Source organism: Gracilinanus agilis, chromosome 1, assembly GCF_016433145.1.
Source record: "Gracilinanus agilis isolate LMUSP501 chromosome 1, AgileGrace, whole genome shotgun sequence".
NCBI lineage: Eukaryota > Metazoa > Chordata > Mammalia > Didelphimorphia > Didelphidae > Gracilinanus > Gracilinanus agilis.
This window is the reverse complement of record NC_058130.1, coordinates 176,269,762-176,279,113: the sequence shown is the minus strand read 5'-3', so window position 1 is coordinate 176,279,113 and position 9,352 is coordinate 176,269,762.

Here is a 9,352-nt window from a genome sequence, read left to right as displayed (position 1 = left end):
CCCTCTGTTAGATTGTGTCTTTTTGTCATATTCGTGGGGTTAGATCCAGATCTGTGGTTCTCTAATGTAGCTAAAGAGGGAAACAGAGAACCCAGACTAAGAGATTGGGATTCATCAAGTTCTCTGACTCCACATAGTGTACCCTAAAAGTAGTTAACAAACATTGTTTCTGTATTATAGACTATACATACATATTTATATAGAATGTAATCTCCCAGGGCAGCTAAGGAGTACAGTGGATAGAATACCAGGCCTGGAAGCAGGAAGACTCATTTTTGCTGAGTTCAAATCTACCCTCAGACGCATATTTGGTTAGGTGACCCTGGGAAAGTCACTTAACCTTGTTTGCCTCAGTTTCCTCATTTGTAAAATGAGCTAGAGAAGAAATAACAAGCCACTCCAATTATCTTTGCCAAGAAAACCCCAGTAAGGTCATGAAGAGTCAGATACGACTGAACAACAATAATTGAGGACAAGGACAGTTTCATTTTTGTCTTTGTATCACCAATTTTTGGCATAGTATCTGGCACAGAGTAAATGACTGATAAATAATTAATAATAATAGCTATCATTTATAGAATACTTTAAGTTTTGCAAAGAACTTTGAAAACCTTATCTCATTTAATTCTTATGACAATCCTGGTTAGATAGGTGCTATTTTTATCTCCATTTGACACATGAGGAAACTGAAGCAAAGAGAAGCTAAGTGACTTACCCAAGGTCATATAACTAAAAGTCCTGACTCCAGGACCAGAGGTCTATTCATTGTGCCACCTAGCTGCCTTTAATTAGTGGATCAGTTGATTATAGTCCAATGCAAAAATCATAAGCAAATGAGAGTGCCTCATTCCAGAAAACAAATTATAATCATTCCAAACCAACTAATCACTATATTTTGTTAGAGGATGGTTGGTAACACAAATGCCAAGAGTGCTTTTATTTGAGCTAAGCAAAAAAAACTAAAACCTCCGGCGATCAGAATAAACTGTCCATTCTCTTTTAACTCAAGTCAGAGCTAACAGAAGCTAATTTTTTAAATTCTCTGTTGCTGCCTGTGAGTTCTTGGGCAGGTCACTCAATCTCCTCAGCTCTTAAGTTCTTCATCTATAAAATGGGAGTATAGACAAGATGACTTCTAAAGTCCCTTCTAGCTCTGAATCTTTAATCCTCTGACTCCTTAAACTCGGACAGGGCTCTTTGACCTAACTTCTAGCAAGCAATGGATTCAGTCAGTTTAGGCAGTCATTTATAAAAAAAAAATCTGGTGGAGATATAATTCAGGGTTCAAGTCCATCTGTATAAGACCTCATTGGTGGAGATAATTACTCAGGGGTCCGTGTCTTCTAAGGAGTGGAGTTATTCAGAGCATGGGGGAGAAAAGATGCTATTTCTTTTGGCTTCCATTGTTAAGGAAGGACTCCTATGGTTTCAAGTTCTTTTCAGAAAGAAGTCTCTGGAAAGAGATGAAGAATTCTAGAAAACGTTGAATGTAGAGGAACCAGTGGATGATGACCCAGGAATCAAAGGATTTCAATCAGGTTTCCTATTCCCAGCTTACTACTTTGGAGACTTTGGGGAATTTCTCCTTGCAGATCAGGAATTCTCTATCTGTTATGATTGAATGGAGATATCACATTTCCAGTGAGAGAGCTTATTTACTCAGAATATTGTCTGGTGTAATCAGTCTATAAATTCTCTGATTACTGTTTGGATAAATGGGTTGTTTTGTTGTTTTTTTTTTTTTTGCTATTTACTATGTGTGATGGTCTTTATATAATTGGCATTTGGTGGGAAGGGAGTCAAGCCTTTGGAATGTAGCTTGGGGTACTCCTTCCTGGTTAAAAGGATAACAACCAGGGTACATATTGAACCTAAAAATTACTCATCCCAGACTAGCAACATTTAGCAGGAAGCAAAGTAGAAATCTAGTCCAGTACCGTATCTCTGAGGCAAGAAGAGTGGCCAACCTTGAGGCTCCAACTTCTTGCTCCCTTTTTGGCAAGAATCAATCTCCTTCAGAGAGGGGTAGGTAGAAGAGTTTGTGAACCACATGTAGCCTAACCCATGGACATAGAACCAATATAGGCAGCAAACACACACACACACACACACACATTTTGCAGGGAGAAAATCAATCGGATGGATGCTTGATGTCATGCAGATACAACTTTAGTCCTAAGAAACTTGTTTAGGAGACAACTCCACAGGTCTGCCTGAGCACGTTGTATCTGTTTTGGCTGAGTTGTCTCTAATTCCAAGCTACGTAGCATTTCTCCAGGTACCTCGCTCCACTGAAGCCTCCTCCGCTCCATCTGCCCCAGCTTCTCACGCCCATTCTGCTGCTAGGATTAACATCAAAACAAGCAATGAAACCTCACCATTTGCTGACATGGCCAGTGTCAGTATCCACCCCCCAGTCCCATCTGGCCGCTTCCAGCCACTGGATACAGAGAGAAACAAAACCAGGGGGAAAAAAATGAAAGCCTTCTCCTCTACGAACTCCTCTTGAATCACGAACTTCCTGTAAGTGAAATATCATTGTATCAGGAGGCAGACAATCAGTTCTTCAACATTCTAAGGATGAACAAAAGGAAATCAAATCCCATTTGGTCCACAAAACCAGATGTAGCCTGCAAGTTACACAATGGATAGAACACTGGACCTGGAATTGGAAAGACTTGGATTCAAATCTAGCCTCAGACATTTACCAGCCATGACCTTGAACTAATGCTTTTTCTGCCTCGATTTCCTTATATGTAAAATAGGATAATAATAGCATCTACCTCCCAAGGTTATTGTGAGGAGCAAATAAGATAACACACGTAAAGCACGTTGAGGTGTTACATAAATACTAGCTATTCACTAGACCATGAGCTCCTTGAGAAGAAGGACTGTCTTTTGCCTTTCTTTGGACCCCAGTACTTAGTATGGTTTTCTAGCCCATAATAAGCACTTAGTAAATGTTAGTTCATTGACTGAAGCATAAGTCTATGAGCTGGCCCTACTATCACAAAGGTTCACCTCCCCAGGTGCAGTTAGTTCACTTTCTCTCCAGTTTGGTCCATGGCCTTCATAAAGCCTACAGCTCACAGCTTGATGCTAACATAAGAAGCTTATGATTTTAAAGCTTGTTCTCCGGAGATCCTGTTAAACAAAGGAAAAAGGGCAATGGAGCCGGAAGAGGAAGAGAGATGTCAGATTCACAGACCTTTGAAGGACTTCCTAGAAAACTCTATTAATTGATCATAATGATTGACATTTAGGCTCTCATCCTGAATTATGTAATCAATGTCCAAGAAAGGTTTGGACCAGAGGATGAAGACAAGCATTGTGGTGCAGTGAAATGAGTTTTGACTCTAAAGTTATAAGACTTGGGAACCAAGCCCTCTTCTGACACAACTACCCATGTGACCCCCAAGCAAGTTACTTAACCTTGTTGGGTCTCATCTGTAAAATAGGTGGCTGGACTAGATGGTCTCTAAGGTACCTTCCAACTCTCATCCTACTCCTATGAATTTTAAGTTCCAGTTCCTATGATCTTTTGAAAAGAATTAGTTAAAGCTATAGCAAATAAAAACTTGAGATTTCTTTCTTCTTTGGGATCCCTTTTTGATCCCAGGAGGAGACACACATTTAATATAAATTCAGACCAAATCTCCATGGCCTAATCCTTACCTCTAAAGGAATCACAAAAAAAAAAAAAAAATGAGGCATAAGCTTGGAGCATGTTATTGGCCTGCAGTTACTGCTGTCCTGAAATTGCTTTTTTGTTTATTTGTGTTGGTGAGCCTTTTATATTTGATGCCAACTTTTCCTTTTAATTGTTGAGGGTTTTTTTGACATTATTTTAATGACTAGAAATAATTTACTACTACTCATAAATGCTTGGATCATGTTAGGCCTCTCTTCTCCAGTTAAGGAAATTTATAAACTCTGTACTTTAAGCAAAAGTCAATTAAATTCAACAAATTCTATGATTAGCTCCATCATTTTTCCCCTTTTCTCAGTAACTATTTGATAAGGGCCAGAGCCAGCTCAAACCTGCTTGAGAAAGTCCATTATAAAATTTTCAGTTTAAGCAAACAAATCAGTACTTGATTTATTGTTTTGTTACTTGTTTAGAATTAAGAAAATGATAGGGAAGGTATTCATAATGCAGATTAAACTTTAAAGTATGTCATGCATATGTATTTTCCCCAGAGAGCCAACTGTCAAAACATTTACCAGCATACTTTTGCTACCTACTCACCAACCAGATTCTCCCACCCCCATAGACAACCCTATTGAGAATTGAACTTTTAATGAGGTCACAGGATGACAAAATTAGATGAGACCTCAAGAGAAAGCTAATCCAAGCTGGACCTGATCAAGAAGCCCTCTATGAAGTCCCTGATAACTAGTCAATAGCTTTCCTTTAAAGAACCCAAGGGAGGAGAAACCCATTGCTTCCCAAGACTACTCCTCTCCTCCTTAGTCTTCTCTTCTCCAAGTTTAAAAATCCTATCAGCCTTTGTGTCAGTAATTTTGTGTCCCTGACACTTATTTAGATTATGGGTCATTAAATGCCCAGATATTTCTTCCAAAATCTATTATATAGTCATGTCTCCAAAATTTTGTACCTATAGAGTTGCTTTTTTAAAATCTAAAGATAACACTTTACATTTGTTTCTATTAAATCTCATCTTGTTAAAGTCAGCCTACCATTCTAACCTATCTTGATAGGGCTTTTTGGATCCTGACTCTTATCCACCATGTCAGTTATTCCTTGTGAAGATAGGGGATAAGTGAAGGAGATAAAAATTTCAACTCTACAAATACTAAATGGCTACAACGTACAAGAAACCTTGCTAGATAAAAGGGGACATGATAAAAGACAAACGAGGTCTTACCTCTGAGAACTTACATTCTAGAGGTTCACAGATAAGTAAAGAGAGGGAACTTTCACCTTGTTTAGATCATTATCAACCAGGAGGATCAGAGAAAATGTCACACGGAAAGTGATAGCTGAGTTGAGCCATGAAGAATGATAACATTCTTGAAAGGTAGCTCTAACATCCCAATTTCTCAATTACTCAACTCCTATGACTTATTCTTGCAGAATACCTCAACTATACACAAAAATGCCAATGTCCCCTTCAACAAGTTTTACTCCCATAAACATTAACTCTAAAGTTCTTTTATCCAGTCACAATCTCCCATAATTCTAGCTCTCCCTGTACTTTATTCTTCCCAAATCTCCTCTTTTTCCTCCCATAACCTGCACTGCCTCCAACCCACTGTATTTTTCCAGGACATCATTCCTTTTCTGGCTAAACTTTATTCCCTTCCCTGAACTGACCCCTTAATGAGCCAATTTAATTTTGCTCTATCCTTTTCTCTACATTCTCTTGCTCCCATGTCTTAATGTCATTTATTCCTTACCAAACTCCAAGCATGTATTTTCCCCATCCTCTGCCTCTGCCTTGCTGTTCCTATCCATGTGCTACTGAATTGAATTGGAGAAAGCCTCACAACTGTGCTAGCTTTCTTCTTTATAATTTCACATTATCTAAATTTAATTGGGCCTTCAATACAGCAAGGCAGTCTTTATATTTCTCCCTAATTAATTCTCTCACTCTCTCTAGAGGGCCTGCTAAGTCTTTTCCTCTTTCCTTATCCCACCAACAGAATGGTCTTCTCTCCTCACTCTTTCATCTGAGACCCCTGAGTCATATTTTACCTATTTCAAAGCTATTTGCTATGATTTCACTCTTCCCTTCCTTTCCTCATCTTGGCTTTATCCCCATCTTTTCCCTTTTTTCCTCCAGTCTGATAGAGGTATCTTTTGTCTACACTAAGGCCAACACTTCTCCCCTTTCATCATTTCAACAGACTACTCCCACTATTATCATGTCTCTTTCTAATATTCATTCCCTTACTATCTACAGGCTCCTTCCTACTCCCTACAAAATGCTGAAGTTTCTCCTATCATTAGAAAAAAAAAAAAAGCTAGATCCCACAATTCCTGTTACCTATCATACTCTATCTGTCTCCTCCCTTTCTTAGCCAAACCTTCAAAAAGCCACTTATATTTAGTACCTCCACTTTCTCTCTTCCAACTCTTTTATTTAACCCCCTCCACTCTGGCATCTGGTCTTATCACTCAACTAAAACTGTTCTCTCCAAAGGAATCAATCATCTTTTATTTGCCAAATTGAATGGGAAATATCTCCATCATCCTTAACTTTTCTGCTGTTTTTGATACTACTAGCTCCCATTGCCTCCTGGATAGTTTCTCATCTCCAGATTATAGTGACAGTGCTCTCCCCTTTTACCAGCTCCTTTTTAACCTTCTACTGATACATCATCAATGCTGTTCCTAATTGTTGAACGAGAGCTGGAACAAATTGTGGAAGATGGATCTCAGCTTCCTCATCTATAAAATGAATTTCACAGACTCTAGCAGATCAGACTCAGAGTTGGTATGGTCTGTCCATTATCCCTTATTCTTCATTTTAAGAATGAGGAAACTGAGACCCAGATAGGAAAACTGACTTTTCTAGTGTGACAAAAACCAATCAGGACCCAAATCTAGGTCTTATAATTAATTCCAGGATAATGTTCTTCCTTTTTTAAAAAATATTTTATTTTCCTAATTATGTGTAATAATAATTTTCAACAAACATTTTCCAAAATTATAAGATACAAATTGTCATCCTCTTTACCTTCCCTCCCATCCCCCAGAGATGGTAGACAATTTGATCTGTCTTATATGTGTATTATCATGCAATCACACTTCTTTATTGGACGTTGTTGAAAGAGAATATTCATATGAAACCAAAACTCCAAAATAAAAACACAAATAAACTAAAGTGAGACATAGCATGTTTTGATCTTCATAAGTGCTCTTTCCATTATATCAAGATGTCTCTTAGGGAGGTATTAACTATGTTCTACTTTCCTACCTCCCAAATATGTTAGGTGGAATAATATGAAACATGGTAAATATCTGAAAAGTAGAAAATCATAAGGTAGTCTTTGTAAAATAGGCCATATTGCCTTCTCCTTTTGTTTGGCTTGATCATTGAATCAGTCAGTCAACAAATAGTTATTAAGTGCTTACTCTGCTAAGCACTGGAAATACAAATACTAGCAAAAAAAATATTGATAATCTTAAATCTCAAGAAACTTATATTATATTGGGGAAATGCAACATATAAATGGAAACTGAAAATGGGAGAGATGCCAGTGGTATCATAATGCAGAGGCCCAGAAATGAAGAGCTGGTTGTTCTGGGTGTCCTTAAATGGAGCTTGTGGGAAAAGCTATCCAAAGGGAGGGAGGAGCATCAAGAGCAGGAGATAATTACAAAGTGTGTATTTAGGGATAAAGTGATCATCTAGGATAAAGAGGTTTCTGGGGCATAATGGAGAAGTCTGAAGTACAGCTGACTGAGAAACAAAGAGATAGAAGGTCTGGGTGCTTTCCTTAAAAAAAGATGTCCAAAAAAGAGGGTAATTGGCAGGTTCATAAAATAATCTTTCAACTATTTTTTTTCTTTTGAGGCCAAGGGAGACGAGAGAAAGTAAAGGGATATATCCAGTTTCCATAAATTAAGTTTTATTTTGTTTTGTTAAGGGTCTATTTTCTAGGAGTGGAAAAATATAGATGGTTTCATATTGTTTTCCTCACTTATGCTTCTTTTGTCATTGTAATTAATGTGCCAGGGAAGCTTGTAGTTTTATCTTCACCAGGAACCAATGCATGATAAAGAACAGATGGGAACTGTGAGCTGTGATAACTGGCACCCTGAAAACTCTAATGCAGGATTTCCTGCCCTCCATGAAAATGAGCTCCGCATGTTCTTAAGAAAGCATACATACAAGAGACACCAATTACCCTCTATAAATGGTCTCATTATTATATATAATTAACTATTTTTATGTCAAGAATAAATATTGGTATCATTGGGAACAATGGGACAATTCCTGTCATAGAAAACAGAAAGAAAGAAAAAGCATGGAAGAATTAGAAAATAATTCTTTTTTAAGATTTTTCACCAATAAAAATCCAGAACTTATGAAGTCCTTGAGTACCAAAAGAAAAATTTTCAAATGATGGAATTATAGAATGTTAGAACTGGAATTCTTAGTTCTGTTGATTCAGGCTGCTCTTGATCAGAATGCTAGAATGTTAGAGGTTGTCTGGTCAATATCCTACATTTTGCGGATCATAGAAAGGAAATTACTTATTGAAATACATGTATTGAGTTAAAACTGAAGAATGGATGAAAAGGGACATCTCTGAGGGTAGGAAGGAAAAGGTAAAGAAACAAGCATTTATTAAATGTCTGCTATATGCCAGTCACTGTGTTAGTGTAGTACTTAAATACTTTGCAAATTTTAACTCATTTGATCTTCCTAGTGCCTTCCTTCTTTTAACTACTTGATATATATATATATATATATATATATATATATATATCCCACTTGTCTGTATATATTTGTTTCTTTGTTGTCTTCCCCATTAGACTACAGAGCTCCTTGAAAGAAGGGATTATCTTTTACTTCTTTATTTTTATTTTTATTTTTGTATCTTGATCACTTAGCACAGTATCTGGTACATAATAGTCACTTAAACATGTTTATTGCCTAACAGATGAATAACCCAGGGAAGTAGATACTATTATCATCTTCATCTTACAGTTGAGGAAAATTAGCAGAGATGAAGCGACTTACCCAATGAAATACAAGTGTCTGAGGTTGGATTTGAATTTATATCTTCCAAACTCCAGGTCCAATGCTCTATCTACTAGATCACCTAGCTGCCACAGGAGAAACCTGCTGCAAATCACACTGTGTTTTCTTTCCATCTTAAGATCTTCCATCTTAAAATCAGTACTATGCATTGGTTCCAATGCAGAAGAGTGGCAAGGGCTAGGTGATTAGGGTCAAGTGTTTAGCCTAAGGTTACATAGTTAGGAAGTGTCTGAGACCAGATTTGAACCCAGGATCCCTAAGCCTGACTTTCCATCCACTGAGCCACCTAACTGCCCCTCTGTCCCCTTAAAAAAATTTTTTTTAATCCTTACCTTCTGTCTTACAATCAATACTGTGTATTGGTTCCAAGGCAAAAGAGCAGTAAAGTCTAGCTGATGAGGGTTAAGTGACTTGCCCAGGGTCATACAGCCTGAGGTCACATTTGAATTCAGGACCACTTGTCTCTAATTCTGGCTCATAATCCACTGAGCCACCTAGCTGCCCCTACTCCTTTCTGTTTTTGGTGAAGATGAATAGGGAGAAGTTCTTTTGAGAACTTATCTAGTGATAGCAACACTAGAAAACATCAGCTCTGCAGCATTACAGACAGGAGT